The sequence below is a fragment of the Pseudophryne corroboree genome, chromosome 11 (genome assembly GCF_028390025.1).
Source record: "Pseudophryne corroboree isolate aPseCor3 chromosome 11, aPseCor3.hap2, whole genome shotgun sequence".
NCBI classification, from domain to species: Eukaryota; Metazoa; Chordata; class Amphibia; order Anura; family Myobatrachidae; genus Pseudophryne; species Pseudophryne corroboree.
Genome location: NC_086454.1, coordinates 169,539,202 through 169,552,507, shown reverse-complemented (window position 1 = coordinate 169,552,507; position 13,306 = coordinate 169,539,202). Strand labels below are relative to the sequence as shown.

The 13,306-nt window shown below is 38.3% G+C and overlaps 3 non-coding genes across 3 annotated transcripts; all 3 read right to left on the bottom strand.

Moving 5' to 3' along the window:
• Positions 1-7,441: 7,441 nt before the first annotated feature.
• Positions 7,442-7,513, bottom strand: TRNAQ-CUG (transfer RNA glutamine (anticodon CUG)). The gene has a single exon. It is a non-coding gene; the product is annotated as a tRNA-Gln (tRNA).
• A 1,996-nt stretch (positions 7,514-9,509) lies between these two features.
• TRNAQ-CUG (transfer RNA glutamine (anticodon CUG)) lies at positions 9,510-9,581 on the bottom strand. Its single transcript has one exon. It is a non-coding gene; the product is annotated as a tRNA-Gln (tRNA).
• Positions 9,582-11,402: 1,821 nt separating this feature from the next.
• TRNAQ-CUG (transfer RNA glutamine (anticodon CUG)) lies at positions 11,403-11,474 on the bottom strand. The gene has a single exon. It is a non-coding gene; the product is annotated as a tRNA-Gln (tRNA).
• Between the last annotated feature and the right edge of the window lie 1,832 nt (positions 11,475-13,306).

Genomic DNA, 13,306 nt, shown 5'->3' with positions numbered 1-13,306 from the left:
ATAGGCGTGGGGATTTGGTACTACACTCTGCCAATCCAGACCTAGCAGTAAGACTGGAGTCAGTCGTTTAGCCTGCTGAGGTTCTTTTGCTATTCTGTGAACCCAGCAGGTTTGTGGCTGTACTTTCAGACCTGCCTGCTTAATCCTCTCTCACTGTGCAGGGCGTCCATGTGTCAGTTTAGTGGCAGTAAGCTGAACCTGGGCCTTGCAAGTGAGAATTAGGATTGTGGAGACACTCCTTGTGTCTATTATTCCATCTCTGACCAAGGAGTTTACTGCCACACCCGTTGGTAACCCTTTAGGGTTTTGCTGTTGCCCTTAGCAACAGCATTTCGGGTTCTCTACGTATTAAAACACAACATCTTGCTTTTTCCATCTGAGCATTTCTAATACTAGGGAGACACCCAGTTTCTTAGCCTCTGGGCTTCTCTGTTCACTCTGTGTTGGTTTTGTTACCCTATCACCTTCTGTGTACGTTATGTCATATTTCCCAGTCTGTCTGTGAGTTCATTTGTTTTGCATCCCTCTCTGTTCAGACACCAGTACATTCCTGCAGGCACTGGTGTGCATAACAGTTCAAACACCAGTACATTCCTGCAGGCACTGGTGTGCATAACATATTCAGCAGCCAAATACTCCTGTTGAAATTTTGTGGGAATATGGAGCATACCCCTCAAAATACGTTGCAACAGGTGGTCGATCAGGTGCAGGTCCTGACTCGTCAATTTAATGATTTGTCCATTAAAATGCACACCTCCCAGGCCGCTGGCGGAGCTCCCGCAGCAGCAGCACCTTCAGGGGTTAAGGAGCCGAAAGTAAATCTTCCGGATCATTTTTCTGGAGATCGCTCGCAGTTCTTTTGTTTCAAGGAGAGCTGCAAGTTATATTTCCAGCTTAGGCCTCAGTCTTCTGGGTCAGAGATTCAGCAGGTGGGCATAGTGATTTCCTTGCTACAAGGAGACCCACAGGTCTGGGCATATGGGTTGCAGCCTGACTGTCCGTCGCTTAAAAGTGTTGATGCTTTTTTTACGGCACTGGGCATGTTGTATGATGACCCTGACAAGACGGCCTCAGCCGAGGCTCAGATTTCGATCCTTAAGCAAGGGCGAAGGCCAGTTGAGGTTTACTGTACGGAGTTTCGGAGGTTGGCCCATGATACCAAGTGGAATGACCCAGCCCTGAGACACCAGTACCGAAGAGGTCTTTCTAACCAGATAAAAGACCAACTGGTACAATATCCCTTGCCTGATAGCTTGGATCAGCTCATGCAGTTATCCATCCGGGTGGATAGACGGCTGAGAGAGCGTAGGCTTGAAAGGAAGACCGAGGTTTCCTTCTTTCCCAAGGGAACCTCAGACTCTGAGGAATTTTCCGAGGAGCCTATGCAGATTGGGGCTACCCGCCTCTCCTCGCGTGAGAAGACGCGGAGGAGACAGCAAGGGTTGTGTTTGTACTGTGGGAATAAGGGTCATGTGGTAGTATCATGCCCAGAAAAGCCGGAAAACTTCAGGGCCTGAGGGTGATGGGAAATATCCTGTCAGGCCAGAAGTCAGAATTTCCCAAGAAGACTTTTATCATTCCGGTGACCTTGAAGATCCTCGGTCAAACTGTCAAGACTGAGGCCTTTGTGGACAGTGGGGCCGACGGGGTTTTTATGGACCGCCAATTCGCCCTGAAACACTCTGTTTCCTTAGTACTCTTGGCGTCGGAAATTGAGATTTGTGGGTTAAACGGGGAACCATTATCCCAGGGTAAAATTACCTCTTGCACTAGCCAGATTTCTTTGCTTATTGGAGCCACACACTCTGAAAAATTGTCCTTTTATGTGACTGTCAGTACTTTTGCCCCATTGGTGTTGGGGTTACCCTGGTTAAGGGCCCACAATCCTCAATTTGACTGGGTCTCTGGGGAGATTCTTAGTTGGGGTACTGATTGTTTCAGGAGTTGCTTGAGCCTTCCAGTCAGGCTCTCGCAGCTAAGTTTGCCAGGATTGCCAGGGTGTTATGCAGATTTTGCGGATGTGTTCTCCAAAAAAGTTGCAGAGGTACTACCTCCCCATCGCCCCTATGACTGTGCCATTGATTTGTTGCCAAATGCTAAGCTTCCCAATAGCATGTTGTACTCCCTGTCACGTCCTGAGACTCAGGCTATGGCAGAGTACATTCAGGAGAACTTGGCTAAAGGATTTATCAGACCTTCACAGTCTCCAGTTGGGTCGGGGTTCTTCTTCGTGGGTAAAAAGGACGGTTCATTGCGACCCTGCATCGACTTCAGGGAATTGAACCGTATCACGATTAAAAACTCATACCCACTGCCTCTCATTTCGGTCTTGTTTGACCAGCTTCGTTCTGCCACCATTTTTTCTAAGATTGACCTACGCGGTGCGTACAATCTAATCCGAATAAGAGAGGGGGATGAATGGAAGACTGCCTTTAATACCCACTCAGGGCATTATGAATATTTGGTGATGCCTTTTGGGCTCTGTAATGCCCCGGCAGTCTTCCAGGATTTCATGAACGATGTGCTCAGGGAATATTTGGATAGATTCTTAGTTGTATACTTAGATGACATCCTAATCTTCTCCCATTCCCTGGAGGAACATCGGAAGCATGTACGCTTAGTCCTCCAGAAACTCAGAGACCACCGGCTTGGGGCGAAGCTGGAGAAGTGCGAATTTGAAGTTCAGCAAATCGCATTTCTAGGATATATTATCTCCCCAGAAGGTTTCCAAATGGAGGGTTCCAAGGTACAGGCAGTCCTGGATTGGGTGCAGCCCACTAGTTTGAAGGCGCTTCAGCATTTCCTGGGCTTTGCAAATTTTTATAGACGATTTATCGCTGGATTTTCGTCTATAGTGGCGCCCTTGGTGGCACTCACTAAGAAAGGGGCGGATGTTGCTCACTGGTCTCGTGAGGCCAAAGCGGCTTTTGCCCATCTCAAAAGGGCATTTGTCTCGGCCAAGGTGCTGCGACACCCAGATCCAGAGCGTCCTTTTGTGGTGGAGGTGGATGCCTCTGAGATGGGTATTGGGGCAGTGCTCTCTCAGATGGGAGTGTCTGATAATCGCCTTCATCCCTGTGCTTACTTTTCCCGTAAATTTTCGCCTGCCGAGATGAATTATGATGTGGGTAACCGGGAATTGTTGGCTATTAAGGATGCACTCGAGGAGTGGAGACACTGGCTTGAGGGGGCTAAGTTTGTGGTCTCAATTCTCATCGACCATAAGAATCTGGCATATTTAGAGTCAGCGAAGCGTCTCAATGCCAGGCAGGCACGATGGGCTTTGTTTTTTGCTCGCTTTAATTTTTTTATAACATATCGCCCTGGGTCAAAAAACATCAAGGCTGATGCGCTCTCGCAGAGTTTTGCTCCAATCCAGGAGACCACCGAGGAGCCGTTGCCCATTGTGTCCCCATCATGTATTAAAGTGGGCATTACCCAGGACCTCTTGTCATTAGTCCTTAGAGCACAGGAGCAGGCTCCTCCAGACCTTCCGGTAGGTCTTTTGTTTGTGCCTCCTAGGTTAAGACAACGAGTGTTCCTGGAATTCCATGCCAAGAAGTCGGCAGGTCACCCGGGTATTGCCAGAACTCGGGAGTTGCTATCTAGGGCGGTGTGGTGGCCCTCGGTGGCTAAGGATGTGGATCAGTGGGTTCGGGCATGTGACATCTGTGCCCGAAATAAGACTCCTAGAGGGGTTCCTGTTGGCCCATTACATCCACTCTCTATTCCATCTAAGCCATGGACCCACATTTCAATGGATTTTGTTGTGGACTTGCCCAAATCCTCGGGGATGACAGCCATCTGGGTTGTCGTTGACAGGTTTTCGAAGATGGCGCACTTCGTTCCACTGGTTGGGCTGCCATCGGCCAGACGCCTGTCTGAATTATTTATGCTGCATGTTGTGCGTCTCCACGGGTTGCCACTTGATGTGGTCTCTGACCGCGGATCCCAGTTTGTGGCCAAATTCTGGAGGGCATTTTGTTCCGATCTCCAGATTTCTGTCAGCTTGTCGTCAGGCTACCATCCGCAGTCTAATGGGCAGACTGAAAGGGTGAACCAGTCCTTGGAGCAGTTCCTCAGGTGTTATGTCTCCAAGTGTCAGACTGACTGGGTTGCTCATCTGTCAATGGCGGAGTTTGCCTATAACAACGCGGCTCACTCTGCTACAGGGATCTCTCCCTTCCTTTGTGTGTATGGGCATCATCCTAAGGCCAATTCTTTTGACCCCCTGGACTCCACGCCTGGTGGTTCCTCTGTCGTTTCGGTCCTTAGAGGTATTTGGAGGAAAGTGAAGAAAGCCCTTGTGTCTGTGTCATTAGTGACCAAAAGGGTTTTTGATAAGCGGAAAAGACCCTGCAGCTTCAAATTAGGAGACTTCGTCTGGTTGTCTACCAAGAATTTGAAGTTGAGACAGCCATCTCATAAGTTAGGCCCCCGGTTCATCGGCCCTTAAAAGATCACCAGGGTTATCAATCCGGTGGCATTTCAGTTAGATCTGCCCCGTTCTTTGGGTATCAATAAAACATTTCATTGTTCCCTTTTAAAACGGGCGATTAGTAATCCTTCTTCCAGAGGAAGACCTTCCCCTCTTCTGATACGTGGCCAGAGGGAGTTTGTTGTTGAAAGGATTCTTGACTCCAAGATGGTTCGGGGTCGGCTGTCATTTTTGGTGCACTGGAAGGGGTATGGCCCGGAGGAGCGGTCGTGGGTGCGCAGTTGTGATCTTCATGCCCCCAGACTGATACGCTCTTTCTTCTCGCAGTTCCCCGATAAACCCGGTGGTAGGGGTTCTTTGACCCCTCGTCAGAGGGGGGGTACTGTTAGGGTCTCCTCCCCTGTGCTGCCACGTCGTCATGCCAACCGGGAGACAAGTGCTAGCGGAGTAACCTGAGCGCAGCTGATACTCCGGTTTGGGTCTTTTGCTGTGCAGTGGTTACAGGCAGGGGATCCGGTGCTGGTTTTTGTGCTCACAGTCTGTGAGGTCTGAGGGGGCGTGGACAGCACCTGCTTTATAAGGCCTCTTCTCAGGATAAGCAGATGCTGCTGAATCTTTGTTGGTTAGTCAGTTCCTGAAAGTTAGCCAGTACTGTGTAGCTTTGTATTTGTTGTTGCTTACTACAAATAGGCCTGGGGATTTGGTACTACACTCTGCCAATCCAGACCTAGCAGTAAGACTGGAGTCAGTCGTTTAGCCTGCTGAGGTTCTTTTGCTATTCTGTGAACCCAGCAGGTTTGTGGCTGTACTTTCAGACCTGCCTGCTTAATCCTCTCTCACTGTGCAGGGCGTCCATGTGTCAGTTTAGTGGCAGTAAGCTGAACCTGGGCCTTGCAAGTGAGAATTAGGATTGTGGAGACTCTCCTTGTGTCTATTATTCCATCTCTGACCAAGGAGTTTACTGCCACACCCGTTGGTAACCCTTTAGGGTTTTGCTGTTGCCCTTAGCAACAGCATTTCGGGTTCTCTACGTATTAAAACACAACATCTTGCTTTTTCCATCTGAGCATTTCTAATACTAGGGAGACACCCAGTTTCTTAGCCTCTGGGCTTCTCTGTTCACTCTGTGTTGGTTTTGTTACCCTATCACCTTCTGTGTACGTTATGTCATATTTCCCAGTCTGTCTGTGAGTTCATTTGTTTTGCATCCCTCTCTGTTCAGACACCAGTACATTTCTGCAGGCACTGGTGTGCATAACAGTTCAAACACCAGTACATTCCTGCAGGCACTGGTGTGCATAACATTAATGCAATGTATAGATATTTTCTTTCTCAGAGATATGAACTGTATTGTACTTACAACAAAACCAATAGAACCTACCAAGATGTAAATATAGATCATGGATTCAGAGTCCAAAATGTTTACCAATACACCATGAAACCTCATCCATTAGGGAGCATCTAAATATTTTTATAAGAATGTACTCTCATAGAGATATGAACTGAATGGTACTTACAAAAAACCAATAGGACCTACCAAGATTTAAATACAGATCACAGTATTCAAAGATCAGAGTGGAGTGGTTACCAATACACCAAGAAACCACATTCATTAGGGAACATCTAAACATTTTTTTCTAAAATGTTAGATTCTTAGAAGACACATTTTATTGAAGTTATTGTACATATATTTATATCAATGCTTATTTGGATTACATAGTAAAATTCATATAATTACAAACATTTCTATAACTACCTTTTTTTTAGATTTTAGTAAATATTTACAATAATCAGTGATTTAAAAAAATGTATTATATGTATAAAAAAGAAAAGTTTTTGTCAATCAAGGACTAAAACTGAAGGTACTAAAATGCACCTGGCCACACTGAGATTTGAACTCAATTTACTGGATTCAGAGTACACAGTGCTAACCATAACACTATGGAATCTCCCTTCTAATAACACATATAAAACTTTTTCCAAGAGTGTAAGATCTTAATTTCTACAAGATACAGAAATATTCATTCAGAGAGATATGTACTACACATATAATACACCTGGTCCCACCGAGATTTGAACTCAATTTACTGGATTCAGAGTACAGAGTGCTAACCATAACACCATGGAATTTCCCTTCTAATATCACATATAAAACTTTCTCTTAGAGTGTAAGATCTTAATTTCTACAAGATACAGAAATATTCATTCAGAGAGATATGTACTACATTGTATTTACAAATAAAACCATTAGGACCTACCAATTTGTATATACAGATTATTGGTTTCAGAGTCCAGAATTGTTAACAGTTCACCATGAAAGCTCATTCATATGGTGGCATGTAAAAAAATTTCTCACAGTGTAAAATTCTTAGAGGTTACATTTTATTGGAATTATATTACAGATAAACCTGTCTCTCAGTGTTTATGATTCTTAATTTATGCAATTTATAGATCTTTTCTTTCTCAGAGATATGAACTGCATAATACTTACAAAAAAACAATAGGACCTACCAAGATGTAAATACAAATCATGGATTCAGAGTCCGAAATGGTTACAAATACACCAGGAAACCTCATTAATGAGGAAGCATTTAAACAGTTTTTATTAGAATGTACTCTCAGAGAAATATAAAAACTGAAAGGTACTTACAAAAAACCAATAGGACCTACCAAGATTTAAATACAGATCACTGGATTCAAAGATCAGAGTGGTTACCACCAATACACCAAAAAACCTCATTCACGAGGGAGAGCTAAACATTTTTTTCTAAAATGTTAGATTCTTAGAAGACACATTTTATTGCAATTATTGTACATATATTTACATCAACGCTTATTTGGGTTATATAGTAAAATTCATATAATTACATACATTTCTATAACTACCTGTTTTAGCTTTTCGTACATATTCACAAAAATCAGTGATTTAAAAAAATATTATATGTATGAAAAAGAAGACTTTCTGTCAATCAAGAACTTAAACTGAAGGTAATAGAAGACATCAGGTCCCACCGAGATTTGAACTCGGATGGCTGGATTCAGAATCCAGAGTGCTAACCATTACACCATGGAACCTCTCTTCTAACACCACCTATACAACTTTCTTTTAGAGTGTGAGGTCTTATTTTATACAAGTTACAGGAATAATAATCAGAGAGATAAGTATTACATTGTATTTACAAAAAAAGCCATTAGGACCTACCAAATTTTTATACAGAATATAGTTTTCAGAGTCTAGAATTGTTAACATTACACAATGAAACCTCATTCATATGGTAGCATGTACATTTTTTGTCAGAGTATAAGATTCTTAGTGGGTACATTTTATTGGAATTAAATGACACATAATCCTGTCTCTCAGTGTGTAAGATTCTTAATTTATGCAATTTATAGATATTTTCTTTCTCAGAGATATGAACTGTATTGTACTTACAACAAAACCAATAGAACCTACCAAGATGTAAATATAGATCATGGATTCAGAGTCCAAAATGTTTACCAATACACCATGAAACCTCATCCATTAGGGAGCATCTAAATATTTTTATAAGAATGTACTATCAGAGAGATATGAACTGAATGGTACTTACAAAAAACCAATAGGACCTACCAACATTTAAATACAGATCACTGTATTCAAAGATCAGAGAGGAGTGGTTACCAATACACCAAGAAACCACATTCATCAGGGAACATCTAAACATTTTTTTCTAAAATGTTAGATTCTTAGAAGAAACATTTTATTGAAGTTATTGTACATATATTTACATCAATGCTTATTTGGATTACATAGTAAAATTCATATAATTACAAACATTTCTATAACTACCTTTTTTTAGATTTTAGTACATATTTACAATAATCAGTGATTTAAAAAAATGTATTATATGTATAAAAAAGAAAAGTTTTTGTCAATCAAGGACTTAAACTGAAGGTACTAAAATGCACCTGGTCCCACTGAGATTTGAACTCAATTTACTGGATTCAGAGTACAGAGTGCTAACCATAACACCATGGAATCTCCCTTCTAATAACACATATAAAACTTTTTCCCAGAGTGTAAGATCTTAATTTCTACAAGATAGAGAAATATTCATTCAGAGAGATATGTACTACACATATAATACACCTGGTCCCACCGAGATTTAAACTCAATTTACTGGATTCAGAGTACAGAGTGCTAACCATAACACCATGGAATCTCCCTTCTAATGACACATATAAAACTTTCTCTCAGAGTGTAAAATCTTAATTTCTACAAGATACAGAAATATTCATTCAGAGAGATATGTACTACATTGTATTTACAAATAAAACCATTAGGACCTACCAATTTGTATATACAGATTATTGGTTTCAGAGTCCAGAATTGTTAACAGTTCACCATGAAAGCTCTTTTATATGGTGGCATGTAAAAAAAATTCTCACAGTGTAAAATTCTTAAAGGTTACATTTTATTGGAATTATATGACTGATAAACCTGTCTCTCAGTGTGTATGATTCTTAATTTATGCAATTTATAGATCTTTTCTTTCTCAGAGATATGAACTGCATAATACTTACAAAAAAACAATAGGACCTACCAAGATATAAATACAAATCATGGATTCAGAGTCCAAAATGGTTACAAATACACCAGGAAACCTCATTCATGAGGAAGCATTTAAACAGTTTTTATTAGAATGTACTCTCAGAGAAATATAAACTGAACAGTACTTACAAAAAACCAATAGGACCTACCAAGATTTAAATACAGATCACTGGATTCAAAGATCAGTGTGGTTACCAATACACCAAGAAACCTCATTCATGAGGGAGAGCTAAACATTTTTTTCTAAAATGTTAGAAACTTAGAAGACACATGTTATTGCAATTATTGTACATATATTTCCATCAATGCTTATTTGGGTTATATAGTAAAATTCATATAATTACATTCATTTCTATAACTACCTTTTTTAGCTTTTCGTACATATTTACAAAAATCAGTGATTTAAAAAAATTATTATATGTATGAAAAAGAAGACTTTCTGTCAATCAAGAACTTAAACTGAAGGTACTAAAACGCATCAGGTTCCACTGAGATTTGAACTCGGATACCTGGATTCAGAGTCCAGAGTGCTAACCATTACACCATGGAACCACTCTTCTAACACCATCTATACAACTTTCTCTTAGAGTGTGAGATCTTATTTTCTACAAGTTACAGGAATAATAATCAGAGAGATAAGTATTACATTGTATTTACAAAAAAAGCCATAAGGACCTACCAAATTTTTATACAGATTATAAGTTTCAGAGTCAAGAATTGTTAACATTACACAATGAAACCTCATTCATATGGTAGCATGTACATTTTTTGTCAGAGTATAAGAGTCTTAGTGAATACATTTTATTGGAATTAAATGACACATAAACCTGTCTCTCAGTGTGTAAGATTCTTAATTAATGCAATGTATAGATATTTTCTTTCTCAGAGATATGAACTGTATTGTACTTACAACAAAACCAATAGAACCTACCAAGATGTAAATATAGATCATGGATTCAGAGTCCAAAATGTTTACCAATACACCATGAAACCTCATCCATTAGGGAGCATCTAAATATTTTTATAAGAATGTACTCTCATAGAGATATGAACTGAATGGTACTTACAAAAAACCAATAGGACCTACCAAGATTTAAATACAGATCACAGTATTCAAAGATCAGAGTGGAGTGATTACCAATACACCAAGAAACCACATTCATTAGGGAACATCTAAACATTTTTTTCTAAAATGTTAGATTCTTAGAAGACACATTTTATTGAAGTTATTGTACATATATTTATATCAATGCTTATTTGGATTACATAGTAAAATTCATATAATTACAAACATTTCTATAACTACCTTTTTTTTATATTTTAGTAAATATTTACAATAATCAGTGATTTAAAAAAATGTATTATATGTATAAAAAAGAAAAGTTTTTGTCAATCAAGGACTAAAACTGAAGGTACTAAAATGCACCTGGCCACACTGAGATTTGAACTCAATTTACTGGATTCAGAGTACACAGTGCTAACCATAACACCATGGAATTTCCCTTCTAATATCACATATAAAACTTTCTCTCAGAGTGTAAGATCTTAATTTCTACAAGATACAGAAATATTCATTCAGAGAGATATGTACTACATTGTATTTACAAATAAAACCATTAGGACCTACCAATTTGTATATACAGATTATTGGTTTCAGAGTCCAGAATTGTTAACAGTTCACCATGAAAGCTCATTCATATGGTGGCATGTAAAAAAAATTCTCACAGTGTAAAATTCTTAGAGGTTACATTTTATTGGAATTATATTACAGATAAACCTGTCTCTCAGTGTTTATGATTCTTAATTTATGCAATTTATAGATCTTTTCTTTCTCAGAGATATGAACTGCATAATACTTACAAAAAAAACAATAGGACCTACCAAGATGTAAATACAAATCATGGATTCAGAGTCCAAAATGGTTACAAATACACCAGGAAACCTCATTAATGAGGAAGCATTTAAACAGTTTTTATTAGAATGTACTCTCAGAGAAATATAAAAACTGAAAGGTACTTACAAAAAACCAATAGGACCTACCAAGATTTAAATACAGATCACTGGATTCAAAGATCAGAGTGGTTACCACCAATACACCAAAAAACCTCATTCACGAGGGAGAGCTAAACATTTTTTTCTAAAATGTTAGATTCTTAGAAGACACATTTTATTGCAATTATTGTACATATATTTACATCAACGCTTATTTGGGTTATATAGTAAAATTCATATAATTACATACATTTCTATAACTACCTTTTTTAGCTTTTCGTACATATTCACAAAAATCAGTGATTTAAAAAAATATTATATGTATGAAAAAGAAGACTTTCTGTCAATCAAGAACTTAAACTGAAGGTACTAGAAGACATCAGGTCCCACCGAGATTTGAACTCGGATGGCTGGATTCAGAGTCCAGAGTGCTAACCATTACACCATGGAACCTCTCTTCTAACACCACCTATACAACTTTCTTTTAGAGTGTGAGGTCTTATTTTATACAAGTTACAGGAATAATAATCAGAGAGATAAGTATTACATTGTATTTACAAAAAAAGCCATTAGGACCTACCAAATTTTTGTACAGATTATAGTTTTCAGAGTCTAGAATTGTTAACATTACACAATGAAACCTCATTCATATGGTAGCATGTACATTTTTTGTCAGAGTATAAGATTCTTAGTGGATACATTTTATTGGAATTAAATGACACATAAACCTGTCTCTCAGTGTGTAAGATTCTTAATTTATGCAATTTATAGATATTTTCTTTCTCAGAGATATGAACTGTATTGTACTTACAACAAAACCAATAGAACCTACCAAGATGTAAATATAGATCATGGATTCAGAGTCCAAAATGTTTACCAATACACCATGAAACCTCATCCATTAGGGAGCATCTAAATATTTTTATAAGAATGTACTATCAGAGAGATATGAACTGAATGGTACTTACAAAAAACCAATAGGACCTACCAAGATTTAAATACAGATCACTGTATTCAAAGATCAAAGAGGAGTGGTTACCAATACACCAAGAAACCACATTCATCAGGTAACATCTAAACATTTTTTTCTAAAATGTTAGATTCTTAGAAGACACATTTTATTGAAGTTATTGTACATATATTTACATCAATGCTTATTTGGATTACATAGTAAAATTCATATAATTACAAACATTTCTATAACTACCTTTTTTTTAGATTTTAGTACATATTTACAATAATAAGTTATTTAAAAAATTGTATTATATGTATAAAAAAGAAAAGTTTTTGTCAATCAAGGACTTAAACTGAAGGTACTAAAATGCACCTGGTCCCACCGAGATTTGAACTCAATTTACTGGATTCAGAGTACAGAGTGCTAACCATAACACCATGGAATCTCCCTTCTAATAACACATATAAAACTTTTTCCCAGAGTGTAAGATCTTAATTTCTACAAGATAGAGAAATATTCATTCAGAGAGATATGTACTACACATATAATACACCTGGTCCCACCGAGATTTAAACTCAATTTACTGGATTCAGAGTACAGAGTGCTAACCATAACACCATGGAATCTCCCTTCTAATGACACATATAAAACTTTCTCTCAGAGTGTAAGATCTTAATTTCTACAAGATACAGAAATATTCATTCAGAGAGATATGTACTACATTGTATTTACAAATAAAACCATTAGGATCTACCAATTTGTATATACAGATTATTGGTTTCAGAGTCCAGAATTGTAAACAGTTCACCATGAAAGCTCATTCATATGGTGGCATGTAAAAAAATTTCTCACAGTGTAAGATTCTTAAAGGTTACATTTTATTGGAATTATATTACAGATAAACCTGTCTCTCAGTGTGTATGATTCTTAATTTATGCAATTTATAGATCTTTTCTTTCTCAGAGATATGAACTGCATAATACTTACAAAAAAACAATAGGACCTACCAAGATGTAAATACAAATAATGGATTCAGAGTCCAAAATGGTTTCAAATACACCAGGAAACCTCATTCATGAGGAAGCATTTAAACAGTTTTTATTAGAACGTACTCTCAGAGAAATATAAACTGAACAGTACTTACAAAAAACCAATAGGACCTACCAAGATTTAAATACAGATCACTGGATTCAAAGATCAGAGTGGTTACCAATACACCAAGAAACCTCATTCATGAGGGAGAGCTAAACATTTTTTTCTAAAATGTTAGATTCTTAGAAGACACATTTTATTGCAATTATTGTACATATATTTCCATCAATGCTTATTT